Raw genomic sequence first — 16,314 nt, 5'->3', positions numbered from 1 at the left:
CTCTGAAAAAATATTTGGGCTTCTAGCTGCGTGTGGGACTTGTTCTATTACTCCATCTATACTGACCTCCATCAGGTTGCAAATTGAATATAATTTTTTTCTGCATCTAGCTCTGAAAAAATATTGGGCTTCTAGCTGTGTGTGGGACTTGTTGTATTAGTCCATCTATACTGACCTCCATCAGGTTGCAAACTGAATATATTTTTTTCTGCATCTACCTCTGAAAAAATATTGGGCTTCTAGCAGTGTGTGGGACTTTCTCTATTAGTCCATCTATACTGACCTCCATCAGGTTGCAAACTGAATATAATTTTTTTCTGCATCTAGCTCTGAAAAAATATTTGGCCTTCTAGCAGTGTGTGGGACTTTCTCTATTAGTCCATCTATACTGACCTCCATCAGGTTGCAAATTAAAAATAATTTTTATCTGCATCTAGTTCTGAAAAAATATTTGGGCTTCTAGCTGTGTGTGGGACTTGTTCTATTACTCCATCTATACTGACCTCCATCAGGTTGCAAATTCAAAATAATTTTTTTCTGCATCTAGCTCTGAAAAAATATTGGGCTTCTAGCTGTGTGTGGGACTTGTTGTATTAGTCCATCTATACTGACCTCCATCAGGTTGCAAACTGAATATATTTTTTTCTGTATCTACCTCTGAAAAAATATTGGGCTTCTAGCTGTGTGTGGGACTTGTTCTATTAATCCATCTATACAGACCTCCATCAGGTTGCAAACTGAATATAATTTTTTTCTGCATCTAGCTCTGAAAAAATATTTGGCCTTCTAGCAGTGTGTGGGACTTTCTCTATTAGTCCATCTATACTGACCTCCATCAGGTTAGAAATTAAAAATAATTTTTATCTGCATCTAGCTCTGAAAAAATATTTGGGCTTCTAGCTGTGTGTGGGACTTGTTCTATTTCTCCATCTATACTGACCTCCATCAGGTTGCAAATTGAATATAATTTTTTTCTGCATCTAGCTCTGAAAAAATATTGGGCTTCTAGTTGTGTGTGGGACTTGTTGTATTAGTCCATCTATACTGACCTCCATCAGGTTGCAAACTGAATATATTTTTTTCTGCATCTACCTCTGAAAAAATATTGGGCTTCTAGCTGTGTGTGGGACTTGTTCTATTAATCCATCTATACAGACCTCCATCAGGTTGCAAACTGAATATAATTTTTTTCTGCATCTAGCTCTGAAAATATATTTGGCCTTCTAGCAGTGTGTGGGACTTTCTCTATTAGTCCATCTATACTGACCTCCATCAGGTTGCAAACTGAATATAATTTTTTTCTGCATCTAGCTCTGAAAAAATATTTGGCCTTCTAGCAGTGTGTGGGACTTTCTCTATTAGTCCATCTATACTGACCTCCATCAGGTTGCAAACTGAATATAATTTTTTTCTGCATCTAGCTCTGAAAAAATATTTGGCCTTCTAGCAGTGTGTGGGACTTGTTCTATTAGTCCACCTATACTGACCTCCATCAGGTTGCAAATTCAAAATAATTTTTTGTCTGCATCTAGCTCTGAAAAATATTTGGCCTTCTAGCAGTGTGTGGGACTTTCTCTATTAGTCCATCTATACTGACCTCCATCAGGTTGCAAACTGAATATTTTTTTTTCTGCATCTACCTCTGAAAAAATATTTGGGCTTCTAGCTGTGTGTAACGGGTCTGGGAGGCGGAACCTCTGAGCTACTATACAAGGGGGCGGTCCTTGTAAGGGAGCGGGTGGCGACCAGGCAGGCAGTCAAAGCAGATGACCGGGACAGTCTCTGGAAGAACGGGCAGGAGGTCACGGCAAGTGAGCGGGGCAGTCTCTGGATGAACGGGCAGATGGTCACGGCAAGTGACCGGGGCAGTCTCTGGATGAACGGGCAGATGGTCACGGCAAGTGCCCGGGGCAGTCTCTGGGTAAAGGGTTGGTACGACCTGTGGCGGCTGATGGTAGACGTGAGCTCCCAGGTGAGCAGGCGAGAGTCTCTGGATAAACGGGTGGTCACGGCATGTGACGGCGGAGCCTCCAGGAAGACCAACAGACAGGCGGCAGATGAGCGCTCCCAGGTGAGCGGGCAGAAGTCTCTGGACAGGCGGGTGGTCACAGCATGTGACGGCAGAGCCTCCAGGTAGGCTAGGAGACAGGCAGCAGATGAGCGCTCCCAGGTGAGGGGGCAGGAGTCACTGGACAGGCAGGTGGTCACAGCACGTGACGGCGGAGCCTCCAGGTAGGCTAGCAGGCAGGTAGCAGATGTGCGCTCCCAGGTGAGCGGGCAAGCTGGTCCATAGACAGACTGACAGGAGTTGGAAGGTAGACCGTCGGACCTCAGGCAAGCAGGCAGGTAGCTGATGTGCGCTCCCAGGTGAGCGGGCAAGCTGGTCCTTAGACAGACTGACAGGAGTTGTAAGGCAGACCGTCGGACCTCAGGCTAGCAGGCAGGTAGCAGAATATCAGGCAGGAATAAGACAGCAAGCTGACAGGAATCTGGCAAGTATCTGGCAGGTAACTGGCAACGGGACCTGAGGGCTGAAGCAGAGTAGTGAACAGTGCAACAACATTGCTCGGGCACCTCCATTTTGGAGGAGGTGCCTTATATATGGTGAAGTCCTCCGGCCATTGGCCGGGGACTCCTTAGGACGGCGCGCGCGGCCCCTTTAAGAGGGAGGGAGAGCGCGCGCGCACGCCCTAAGCACAGTGGCCGGGAAGGAGCACGCGCTGCCAGCAGAGCGGGAGGAGGACGCCGGGCACGGAGCAGAGAGGTGAGGGGAACAGCGTCCCTGCCTAGCAGAGGGCAGGGACGCCGGCGCTACAGTACCCCCCCTTTAGGCCCCCCCTTTTTTAGGCCAGACAGAAATTTAGCAAGGATAAGAGGGGCATGGATGTTCTCCCGGGGCTCCCACGTTCTCTCCTCAGGACCAAACCCCTTCCAATCTACTAGAAAAAAGGTCTTTCCTCTTACCCTTTTGGTGGCAAGAATGTTCTCTACCTCAAACTCGTCCTCAGCAGAAACCGGAGCAGGAGGCGTACCTGTAGACTTGGAAAAAGAGTTAAGTACCACAGGTTTGAGGAGAGATACATGGAAGGAGTTAGGGATCCGTAAGTTGGCCGGGAGTTTCAATTTATAGGCCACCGGGTTGATCTGACTGATGACCTCCAGGGGACCGATGAACCGAGGCCCTAACTTGTAAGAAGGTATCTTGAGTCGGACATATTTAGATGAGAGCCAGACTTTATCTCCAGGACGAAATTGTGGAGGATCCAGGCGTTTTTTGTCAGCGTGTCTTTTCATCCGTTCGGACGACTGAAGGAGTGCGGATCGGGTACTCTCCCAAATGGAGGAAAATTTGCTAACGAGAGATTCCGCAGCCGGGTTGTCCACAGAGGTGGAGACAGGAAAAGGAATCCGAGGATGCTGACCGAAGACTACAAAAAACGGGGATTTGGAGGAGGATTCGCTCTCGTGATTGTTATAAGAGAACTCGGCCCATGGTAGGAGATCCACTCAGTCTGAATGATGGGCATTAACGAAGTGCCGGAGGTAACTGGTCAGGTTCTGATTGATCCGCTCCACTTGACCATTGGACTGTGGGTGGTAAGCGGAAGAGAAGTCCAGGGTGACGTCTAGCAGTTTACAAGTGGCTCTCCAGAAGCGTGAGGTGAACTGTACCCCACGATCCGACACGATGTGGAGGGGCAGGCCATGAAGACGAAAGATGTGACGAATAAAGTCTTTAGCTAGCTCGGGTGCAGACGGGAGGCCTGGCAGGGGAACGAAATGAGCCATCTTGGAGAAGCGGTCAGCGACCACCCAAATGACCGTACAACCGGCAGAGACTGGGAGGTCAGTTATAAAGTCCATTGCTATATGCTGCCAGGGGGCAGCAGGTACAGAAAGGGGAAGGAGGCGACCGGCTGGCAGATGTCTCGGAACCTTGTTGCGGGCGCAGGACACACAGGCAGAAACAAAGTCTATTACGTCCTTGTGCAGGGTAGGCCACCAGTAGTGCCGGGTAATAAGCTGGAGGGTCTTTTTCTGATGGGCATGGCCAGCCAGTTTAGACGAGTGACCCCAGTGAAGGATCTTCTCCCGATCAGGTACTGATACAAACGTCTTTCCGGGAGGGAGACGATTTAGACTCACGGGAGCCACCTGCATTACTCTGGCGGGATCGATGATGTGTTTCGGATCTTCCTCGAGATCAGACACCAGAAAGGATGGAGACAAGGCGTCCGCCTTGACGTTTTTGTCAGCCGGGCGAAAATGAAGAACAAAATCAAAGCGAGCAAAAAACAAGGACCACCGGGCTTGGCGCGGGTTAAGTCTCTGGGCATGCTGGAGGTAAGCCAAGTTCTTGTGGTCAGTGTAAATTATTACCGGGTGAAGAGCCCCCTCGAGCAGGTAACGCCACTCCTCCAATGCCAGTTTGATGGCCAATAACTCTCGGTCTCCTATGGAATAATTGCGCTCTGAGGAGGAGAAGAGTTTAGAGAAGAAGCCGCAAGTTACCATCCTCCCGGAAGATGATTTTTGAGTAAGTACCGCTCCGGCTCCAGAGGAGGAGGCGTCAACTTCCAGGAAGAACTGCTTGTTGCCGTCCAGGCGATGCAGCACCGGGGCGGAAGAGAAGGCCTGTTTTAAGGAAAGAAAGGCCTCCTCTGCTTCGGGCGGCCACTCTTTGGGATTAGTACCCTTACTGGTGAGCGCGGAAATTGGGGCAGTCCGGGAAGAGAAGTGTGGTATGAAGAGGCGGTAGTAGTTGGCGAAGCCCAGGAACCGCTGAATGGCCTTCAACCCCTCCGGTCGAGGCCATTTCTCGATGGCAGACAGTTTCTCTGGATCAATTCGTAGGCCGGTCTGAGAAATAATGTAGCCCAAAAACCGAAGCGAGGTCTGCTCAAAGAGGCACTTCTCGTATTTAGCGAAGAGGTGATTCTGCCTGAGCCTGAGCAGGACCTGACGAACGTCCCTCCGGTGAGTCTGGAGATCCGGAGAGAAGACCAAGATGTCGTCCAGGTACACCACTACGCAGGAGTAGAGAAGGTCCCGGAAGATGTCATTGACCAACTCTTGAAAGACGGCAGGAGCGTTACAGAGACCAAAGGGCATTACCAGATATTCATAGTGGCCGTCCCGGGTGTTGAATGCTGTCTTCCATTCATCCCCCTGACGGATACGAACCATGTTGTACGCTCCACGGAGGTCCAGTTTGGTGAAGATTCTAGCCCCCCTGAGACGATCAAATAACTCCGGAATGAGCGGAAGGGGGTACTTATTCTTCACCGTGATCTGGTTAAGGTCTCTATAGTCTATACAGGGACGGAGAGAACCGTCCTTCTTTTTGACGAAAATGAAGCCTGCTCCCGCCGGGGAGGTAGATTTCCGGATGAATCCCCTGGCCAGATTCTCCTCAATATATTCGGACATCGACCGGGTCTCAGCAGCGGATAATGGATAAATACGCCCACGGGGAGGAGTAGTACCGGGTAACAGGTCGATAGGGCAGTCGTATGGTCTATGAGGGGGTAGTGTCTCTGCCTCCTTTTTATTAAAGACATCAGCATAAGACCAATAAGGAATCGGAAGTCCAGGTAGATTAGCTGGGGTAGGAGAAGGATGGACGGGATGGACGGGAACCAGACAGGTCTTATGGCAGTCCTGTCCCCAGCGAAGGACCTCTCCGGTCTGCCAGTCAAGCACGGGTGCATGTCTCTGGAGCCAAGGTAGACCTAGCAAGAGGGCGTGAGAGAGTCCAGGCAGAACATGAAAGGAGATACTCTCAGAATGCAGCATTCCCACCTGCAGAGTAATGGATTCGGTGATGAGTTGGATGGGGCGTGGTAAGAGACCCCCATCCACGGCAGCAACAGACAAGGGTACAGCCAGAGGTTTGGTGGGGATGCGGTATTTCTCTACCAGGGACTGTGAAATAAGATTCCCGGCTGCTCCAGAGTCAAGTTGGGCTAGTTCAAAATAACGGTTCTCCCTGCAGACGATTGAGACTGACAGCAGCAGAGATGGAGAGGATTTATTCTTGTCTAGGTCGACCTCTCTGAGCGAACCTAGACACAGGCGTTTCCCGACCTCTCCGGGCAGGCACGGATCCGGTGTTCCTTACTGCCACAGTAGAAGCAGCTCCCCTCGGCACGGCGTAAGTCCTGACGGGTTTTGACCATCTTGGTCTGGTCGACCTGCATAGGCTCAGGAGAGTGTACCTGGGGAGAGACGGAGGGAGTGACGGGTTTCTGAAAAGTAGGAGCTAGACGTGGAAATCTCCTCTCACGGGTGACCTCTTTGGCACGCTCCTGGAACCGTAGGTCAATCCGGGTGGCAAGAGTTATTAGGTCATCGAGAGTGGTAGGAATGTCCCGACCGGCAAGTTCATCTTTAACACGGCCTGACAGACCCTCCCAGAAGACGGATACCAGAGCGTCGTTATCCCAGGCCAGCTCCGAGGCAAGGGTACAGAACCGTATGGCATATTGGCCCACGGTGAGACCTCCCTCACGGAGGCGTAGCAGTGATGATGCGGATGAGGTCTTCCGTCCGGGTTCGTCGAAAACTTTCCGGAAAGCCGTGAGAAAGGCAGGCAAGTCGGACACCAGGGGGTCTCCTCTCTCCCATAGAGGATTTAGCCAGGCCAGGGCCTCCCCGGTGAGATGGGACATGATGAAGGCAATTTTGGCCCGGTCGAAGTTAAACTGGTGGGACAATAGTTCAAAGTGCAGGGTGCACTGATTTATGAAGCCCCGAGCCTGGGCGGAGTCGCCTCCGAAGCGAGGAGGTGCAGAAAGCCGGGGTCCGGGGTAGGATACCATGGTATTAGTGGGCAGCGGAGCTGCCGGATTGCGAGTCATGGCACTGGCGGAGGTTGCTGGCGGAGCAGTCAGAGTGTCCAGGTGAGAATTGACATTCCGCAGGTGACCCAGGATGGACTCCTGTTGGGACCTCTGACGGGACAGTTCATGACACAGGTCCGAGAGCGAGGGAGCTTGGGTGCCACCGGGTTCCATGGCACGAGCAAACTGTAACGGGTCTGGGAGGCGGAACCTCTGAGCTACTATACAAGGGGGCGGTTCTTGTAAGGGAGCGGGTGGCGACCAGGCAGGCAGTCACAGCAGATGACCGGGACAGTCTCTGGAAGAACAGGCAGGAGGTCACGGCAAGTGACCGGGGCAGTCTCTGGATGAATGGGCAGATGGTCACGGCAAGTGACCGGGGCAGTCTCTGGATGAACGGGCAGATGGTCACGGCAAGTGACCGGGGCAGTTTCTGGATGAACGGGCAGATGGTCACGGCAAGTGACCGGGGCAGTCTCTGGGTAAAGGGTTGGTACGACCTGTGGCGGCTGATGGTAGACGTGAGCTCCCAGGTGAGCAGGCGAGAGTCTCTGGATAAACGGGTGGTCACGGCATGTGACGGCGGAGCCTCCAGGAAGACCAACAGACAGGCGGCAGTTGAGCGCTCCCAGGTGAGCGGGCAGAAGTCTCTGGACAGGCGGGTGGTCACAGCACGTGACGGCAGAGCCTCCAGGTAGGCTAGGAGACAGGCAGCAGATGAGCGCTCCCAGGTGAGCGGGCAGGAGTCACTGGACAGGCAGGTGGTCACAGCACGTGACGGCGGAGCCTCCAGGTAGGCTAGCAGGCAGGTAGCAGATGTGCGCTCCCAGGTGAGCGGGCAAGCTGGTCCATAGACAGACTGACAGGAGTTGGAAGGCAGACCGTCGGACCTCAGGCAAGCAGGCAGGTAGCTGATGTGCGCTCCCAGGTGAGCGGGCAAGCTGGTCCTTAGACAGACTGACAGGAGTTGTAAGGCAGACCGTCGGACCTCAGGCTAGCAGGCAGGTAGCAGAATATCAGGCAGGAATAAGACAGCAAGCTGACAGGAATCTGGCAAGTATCTGGCAGGTAACTGGCAACGGGACCTGAGGGCTGAAGCAGAGTAGTGAACAGTGCAACAACATTGCTCGGGCACCTCCATTTTGGAGGAGGTGCCTTATATATGGTGAAGTCCTCCGGCCATTGGCCGGGGACTCCTTAGGACGGCGCGCGCGGCCCCTTTAAGAGGGAGGGAGAGCGCGCGCGCACGCCCTAAGCCCAGTGGCCGGGAAGGAGCACGCGCTGCACTGTGTGTGGGACTTGTTCTATTAGTCCATCTATACTGACCTCCATCAGGTTGCAAATTGAATATAATTTTTTTCTGCATCTAACCCAGCAAATATTTTTGGCCTAATACCACAGTTTGGCCACTCAGCTCTGCTCGGTTCCCATCCATTGTTTTTTTGTGCAAACAACTCCAGAGTTGTGAATTAGTTAACCACCAAAATGAGTGGAAAAAGGCCTGCTGCTGGTGGAAAGGGGAATAGGCATGTTGGGAAGGGGAAAAAAGGTTGTGTCCGTGGGGTAGGTGTTAAAGCAACAGTAAAATCTGCAGAAGAAAGACCATCTTCCAGCCAAACTAAAATGTCTACTTCTTTTAGCGGACAATGTGATAAGATCCCTTTCTTACGGCCACGCCAATCGCTACAAATTCCAGATGAGGCACAAAAACAGCAGGTGCTTCAACGGATATCAAGTGCTCCTTTAAGTGGGCTCTCCTCCACATCAACTTCAACATCACAAATACTCCAGTCCTCAAAGGTGTCACCCCAATCGCACTTGCTTCCTCACAGCTCCCAAATCTCCAGCTGCCCGTCTGAGTATGAGGTAGAACAGATGGTTGAGTCTGCAGAGCTGTTTACTCATACTATAGCCTGGGAATCAGAGGTTGACTCCAGCGCTTCTGTGAATCCAGATGAGGAAATGATCTGCACTGATGCCCAGAAACTTTATGAGTCGGATCCAGGACCAGACGCAGAAGGTTCTGACCATAATGTAGACCCTCATTCCCAAACTGTAACTCCTGTTGGTGGAGACAATGAGGAAGACGATGATGAGACTCAAATATCTGATTGGAGCGACAACTTTAGTTTTTTGTCAGGGCAGGAACAGGTTGGCTCTGAGGACGACGGGTGTGATAACGCACAGGGTGATGATGATGAGGTTGGAGATCCCACTTACTGTCAACCCACAGTCAGCCAAGAGATGAGGTCAGCCGGGCAGGTGGAGGAAGATTCTAGTGACGACGAGGTCAGGTTGCGCCTTCCTGGACAGAGACGTAGTACTGGAAGCATGTCAACAACTGCATCCTCAAACACAACTCTGCCTCTCACCACAAGTCGTGGTGGCTCTTCAGGTCGCATGAGTGCTAAGCCTTGCATAGCCTGGGCATTTTTTCAGATCGATAAAGATGACCCAACTCGTGTTATCTGTAACATTTGTCAGCAAAAGCTAAGTAGAGGCCAAAAAATACATAGTTTGAGTACTTCATGCATGAACCGGCACATGGACATGAAGCATAAGTTGCAGTGGGAAGCTCAGTGTGCTACAATGCGGCCTAGCCGGCCGGGCCAACCACCGTCTGCCATATCTTGTGCATCCGCGGCCTCTTCATCCTCTGTGACTGGGGGGACAGCAGTCACACCTGTTTTGGGGCGCAGACCTGCCACCTCTTTACCCGCAACAGCCAGCGTGATTGGCAGGTCATCATTTTCTTTGAAGGTGGTAACACCAGCTGGTGTTGAGCGCTGTCCGACATCGATAGCACCACCTTTGGATCAAGGCAACCTAACATGTCCGCCTGCATCTTCCTCACAGACCGGCAGTTTGCCGGGGACACCCTTATCAACCCCGTCTAAGCACAATAGCCAGCCCTCGGTCCCTCAGATGTGGACAAGTAAAATACCATTTCCTCCTAGCCATGAGAAAGCTAAGAGGTTGAATTTCACCATCTGCAAGCTCTTGGCTACAGAAATGCTGCCTTTCCGCCTGGTGGACACAGAGGATTTTCGAGACCTTATGTCCGTCGCAGTGCCCCAGTACCAGATGCCCAGTCGGCACTACTTCTCAAAGAAAGGTGTGCCTGCGCTCCACCAGCATGTCGCACACAACATCACCGCTTCTTTGAGAAACTCTGTGTGTGACAGGGTGCATTTCACCACAGACACTTGGACGAGTAGGCATGGACAGGGGCGTTACATGTCGCTGACTGGGCACTGGGTAACTATGGTGACAGCAGGACAAGGGGCTGCTGTCCAAGTCTTGCCGTCCCCACGAGTTGTGCGTCAATCCTCTTTATGTCAAAGTTGCTCCACTGCTTCTGCCTCCTCAACCTCCTCTCGGTCTTCCACCTGCACCCAAAGCCTGTCTGGTCATGCCACAAGCTTTCTAACTGCGCAGAAGGGATCCTGCACACCTCATTACTATGCTGACAGTAGGGCTCAACGTCATCAGGCGGTTTTTACTTTGAAATGTCTGGGAAATGTGAGTCACACAGCTGAGGAGCTGTGGTCAGCTCTGGAGAACCAATTTCATGAATGGTTGTCTCCACTGGACCTGAAACCAGGGAAGGCCATGTGCGACAATGCTGCAAACCTGGGTGCGGCCCTTCGCCGGGGCAATGTCACACACGTGCCTTGTATGGCTCACGTGTTGAACTGGTTGTCCAGCAATTTTTAGCCCACTATCCCAGACTAGATGGCCTTCTGCAGAGGGCATGGTCGCTGTGTGCTCACTTCCGCCGTTCGCATCCCGCAGCTCAGCGACTTACATCTCTACAGAAGTCGTTGGGCCTGCCACTTCACCGGCTAAAATGCGATGTGCCTACCCGGTGGAATTCAACTCTGCACATGTTGCAGCGACTGTGGCAGCACCGACAAGCCCTGGTGCAATACGTTCTGACGTATAGCCTGGGCCAACGAGATCCAGACGTGGGGCAAATCATGCTGGAGGAGTGGTCTCAGATCAGGGACCTATGCACCCTTCTGCACAGTTTTGAAATGGCGACGAAGATGTTTAGTGCTGACGATGCCATTATCAGCATGACTATTCCGGTGATTTACATGCTGGAGCACATGTTAAACGGAATTCGGAGTCAGGTGGTGGCACAAGAGGAGGTGGAGGAAGTAGAGGAGGAGGAGTTGTATGCGGAAGGGCTAACATCTGCAAGGTCCAGACGGTCGGCAGCACCAAGGCGGCAGGCATGTGAGGGTGGGGGAGATGGTTTTACCAGGGCGCATGGTAGCAGCCAAACTAGTGAGGAAGGTGCAGGAGCCCAGGAAGAAGTGGAGGACGAACTGATGGAAGACTCATCAGATGAGGGAGACCTTGATCACATTTCTGTTGTGCGAGGTTGGGGGGAGAGGACAGAGGAAGGAAGCATGATTGTTACCTCGCCACCAATACAACAGGGACTTGGTGCTCCTGGATGCGCAACACACATGAGTGCCTTCTTGCTGCACTACCTGCAAAATGACCCTCGAATTGGGATAATTAGAAATAATCCTGACTACTGGGTTGCCACACGGTTAGATCCCCGGTACAAAAGTAAATTTGCAGAAATTATTCCTGCCATAGAAAGGGATGCACGCATGCAGGAGTATCAGCAGAGACTGTTGCAGAATCTTACATGTGCTTTTCCACAAAACACCAGTGGTGCACGTAGTGAATCTCACAGTTCCAACTTGCCAACCGTGGGACCGTCAAGTGTTCAGCACTCAAACCATAACAGAACCACAGTATCTGCTGGTAACATCAATTTTGCGCAATCATTTCACCACTTTTTTAGCCCATCCTTTGCAAGGCCACAGGAGACAAGAAGTCTGACACATATTCAACGCCTAGAGACGATGGTACAGGAGTATCTACAAGTAAACATTGAAACCATGACTGTGTCACTGGACCCCTGCTCTTTTTGGGCTTCCAATCTGGATAAATGGCCGGAGCTAGCCACTTACGCCTTGGAGATCTTGTCATGCCCCGCAGCCAGTGTTATGTCTGAACGTGTGTTCAGCGCTGCTGGTGGTGTGCTGACAGATAAGCGCACGCGGCTCTCCACTGATAATGTAGACAGACTCACGTTCATAAAGATGAACAAATCATGGATCCGAAACGACTTTTCTACCCCTGTGTCATCCTGGGGAGAGTAAAAGATGGATGATTGGTTAAAATCACCCTACCAACCGTTTTAAGCTTTCAAATTACTAATCATGTTTATCTGTATCTTGGCTGGAAAATAATTTGGGCTTTGTAGCAGTGTGCAGCACTGATTCTATTAGGCCATCTATAATAAGCTCCACCAGATTTAAAATGACTAATCATGTTTATCTGAATCTTGGCTGGAAAATAATTTGGGCTTTGTAGCAGTGTGCAGCACTGATCCTATTAGGCCATCTATACTAAGCTCCACCAGATTTAAAATTAATAATAATTTTTAGCTGCATCTAGCCCGGAAAAAAATTTTGGGGCTCCGAGATGCGCAAGACACATAAGTGCCTTCTTGCTGCACTACCTGCAACATGACCCTCATATTGTCAGAATTCGAAGTAATCATGACTACTGGGTTGCCACACTCTTAGATCCGCCAAACTTTTCGATCAACCTTTTTATTTTAATAAAGACCAAAAAAATGGTCATTTTTGAAATTATAAGCATTAGCAGGTTATTAGAAACTGAAATCAAACAGTTTTCAACTGAAAACTTTATTCTAGGTGATGTAACATTTTCACATAGGACCCCTTGTTCGAAAGGAGCTTCTGAACTCTCTCGTCCATTGAATTTGTCAGGTTTTGGATGGTTTCTGCTTCAATTGTTTTGTATGAGGACAGAATACCCTCCCAGAGCTGTTGCTTAGATGTGAACTGCCTCCCGCCATCATAGACACTCCTTTTGATGATGCTCCAGAGGTTTTGAATGGGGTAGAGGTCAGGGGAGCATGGGGGTCACACCATAAGTTTGTCCCCTTTTATGCCCATATCAGCCAGAGATGCAGATGTTTTATGTGCAGCATGAGATGGTGCATTATCATGCAAAAAAATGATCTTGCTGTGAAATACACGGTTCTTCTTCTTGAACCATGGCAGGAAGTGCTGTTTGAGAAAATCCACATACATTATGGAGTTCATCTTTAGCGCCTTCAGGGATCCTGAAGGGGCCGACAATCTCTCTCCCCATGATTCCAGCCCAAAACATTACTCCACCTCCTCCTTGTTGGCGCTGTAGCCGTGTTTGCGTGGGGTGTCCATCAACCAGCCATCCTCCACTCCATCCATCTGGACCATCGAGCGCTACATGGCACTCATCCGTGAACAAAACAGTTTTGAAATCAGTCTTCATGTAATGTTTGGCCCACTGGAGCCGTTTCTGCTTGTGTGAAGTGGATAGAGGAGGTCGACAGGATGGCGTATGCACAGCTGCAAACCTCTGAAGGACCCTGCATCTTGTTGTTCGGGGGACGTTGGAGGCACCAGCAGCTTCAAAAACTTGTCTGCTGCTATGACAAGGCTTTTTTGCCGCTGCTCTTTTAACCTGATGTAATTGTCTGTAGGAAAGAGTCCTCAATTTGCCCTTATCAGCACGCACACGTGTGTACTGTGAATCAGCTACATACTTCTTGATTGCCAAGACACTTCATCCTGATCATCGCACAATGTTGATTGTAGTCATGCCTTGACCTAAACACTACACAATTTGTTGCTTCTCAGCAGCCGACACATCCTTTTTCTTTCCCAGTTTGGCAGAAAATGTAGGCTGCTTAATAATGTGAGACAGCCTTCTTAAGTAGTGTTGCCTTTCATTGGACACACCTGCCAAACTAATTAGCACAGGTGTCTGCAATTGCTTACAGTGAAATAAAGAGCCCTGACACACATCACCATCAATGAGTTTAACTGACAAACAAACAAATTCTTCCCATATCACTCCTAAACACTTTTTGCATAATAATTTGGAACACAGTGTACATGTGCTTTTCCACAAAACACCAGTGGTTCACGTAGTGAATCTTACAGTTCTAACTTGCCAACCGTGGTCTGTATGGAGTTGTTCAATAAAGGGCCCAAAATTAAGATAACATAGATGGGAGAGGTCTCTATGAATAGGAATTCCTAAGTATTTGATACCCTGTGAGGGCCAGGCAAAGGGAAAGTTGGACTGGATGGAATCCTATATGGATTTGGGGAGGGAGACATCGAGGGCCTCAGACTTCGCTGCATTGATTTTAAAATTTGACCATGTAACAAAGTGATCTATTTCAGCCATAACAGCATGGATGGATATATGTGATTGAGTGATATATACTAGGACATCATCAGCAAATAGAGAGCACTTGTACTCGGTGCCTCCCACCTCAATCCACCTAATATTGGGGTTATGGCGAATTGATGAGAGCAGGTGCTCCGTCACTAGGATGTATAAGAGAGGGGACAGAGGACATCCCTGCCTTGTCCCATTGGTGATTGTGAAAGGTGATGAAAATGTTCTGACGCGCCCCCTGGGCCTTGGGACACCCGGAGCCGGACCCTTTTTGGTTGATACTGGTGGTTGTAGTCTCCGTGGCGGCGACCCGGTTCCGTGGCTCAGGGCGGTCAAACCAGTGGCGGAACTATTTATGTGGTTTTGATGTTTAAATGTCCGACTACGCCACCTGTGGATTGCGGTCAGAGTGAAGCGCCGCTCCAGGGCAGACCGCTGAGGCTGGTGTTGTGGGTTCAGCAGAGCGTAGCATAACTCCCCACGGGAGGAGTATAGCCTCAGGGCAGTGTATGCGGAGGATGGGGGTGATGGTGCAGGGCAGCAGCAGTAATGACACGGAGTCAGTGATGCAGTCCAGGGCCTTTACTCACAGTTCTTATTATCCAGACCACGTCTGCAGGTAACGGCTGCCCACGTCGTACTGTGCTCACCAGGTGAGGGGCTCAGACAACTCCCAGATAACTTTGGAGTGCTTCACAGGACCCCCTTTGTGTGTCCTTTGTCTGGCCTTTCTTACCAACCCTTCTGTCCGGCTGCCTCGGGCCTCCTCTTGGTAAACTTGGCGCCAGTTTCCCTGACCGTATGTGGTGCCTTCCTAGCGGGTGTAGCGATGGGCTGCGCCACATAAAATGTCACAGCCTCCGGTTTCTAGCTGAGGGTCGTTTCCTGCCTCCACTAGTTTCGGGGACCGGTCTCCCCCTTTGGCCTGACCCCTCCACGCAGGTGGATTCGGGCGTGCGGTGGCGACTCGCCCGTCCGCACCCCTGGGATCCCTTTATTCCTCGTTCCTGGAGCCTTCTCCGCTCCTCTTCCTTCCTTCTCCCTCTTCCAGGCCTGGGCCTCTGTTACTAGGCCCGCCTCCGGAGCAGAGCTCATGCAGAGCCCCTGCTCCCTGCCACTTCTGCTCAGACTTCTCTGCACTGAACTAAGATGGTGCCCACCTTTTATACTCCCTTTTCAATGCACCCAGGAACTGCTTCCTCCCTGCTCCTGCACTACAGGGTTCCCATTCCTAAGTGTTCCCTCCCCCCACTCCAGACAGGGACAGGGACTGTCGTGCCCATCTCAGGGGCATATTGGTCGCCCTGCCCCACGGCAATGTGGTGTAATGCATGCAGGTGTCGGGTCCTGATCCACACTCCATCCTTACCTGAGAGTGAGATATCACACCTCTGGGTGAGGTGCAATACCTCTGTAGCAACCGAGCCCTCAGGGTAATACAGTTCCATTTATCTTCAGCCTAGGTGACGTATTGCGATACAGGGCCGTGATTTTGGCTATAAAAGGGTCCCCTAGACCCCTACCCCAAGCTTTTTAAGAGAATCATATATGGCGTGCCAGGAGACTCTATGGAATGCTTTCTCAGCATCCAACGAGAGTATCTAATTACAAATTTTTAACTGCATCTAGCCCAGGAAATACTTTGTGCCTAGTAGTAGTGTCTGCTAGTCATCGGATTATCCCGGCTGTTAAGCAAGCTACACCACCTGTAGTTTTGACACTTAATTTTTTCAAAGGAAATGCTTCGGGACCACGGGATACTCAGTGAAGAGCATCAGGAGGCACCCCAAGGCATAGGGGCTGGGACTGGCAGTAGGATGCCTTGCGGTGGACAGCCGAGCTCGATCCTTATAAAAGCTTTTTAACTGCAGCAGCTTTAGTGGACGCTACTGGAGCTGGAATTACGCGGCTGCTGGCATGAGACTTGCCCTCCAATAGATCCTTGTAAATGGATTTAAAGTGTATTCATTCAAATTAGAGAGACAATTTAAATTAAAAAGCTTAGAGCTGCCTCCACCACAGGGGAGCTCGCTCGACCCACCAGCGGACAGGCACCAGTATTGGGAGAGGGGGGCTGGCCGTCAGGGTTCACCGCGGCTCTGGCACAAACCCGGCGACACGGAGGTGGCACGGGCAGGAGCGGACTGAACGTGTCGGCTTCTCACTTTTTGGATTTTAGAAG

Source organism: Phyllobates terribilis, unplaced genomic scaffold (assembly GCF_046119375.1).
Source record: "Phyllobates terribilis strain yellow unplaced genomic scaffold, ASM4611937v1 Scaffold_3__8_contigs__length_932513732, whole genome shotgun sequence".
Taxonomy (NCBI): Eukaryota; Metazoa; Chordata; class Amphibia; order Anura; family Dendrobatidae; genus Phyllobates; species Phyllobates terribilis.
The sequence above is the reverse complement of the archived record's forward strand: the minus strand, read 5'-3'. Positions refer to the sequence as shown.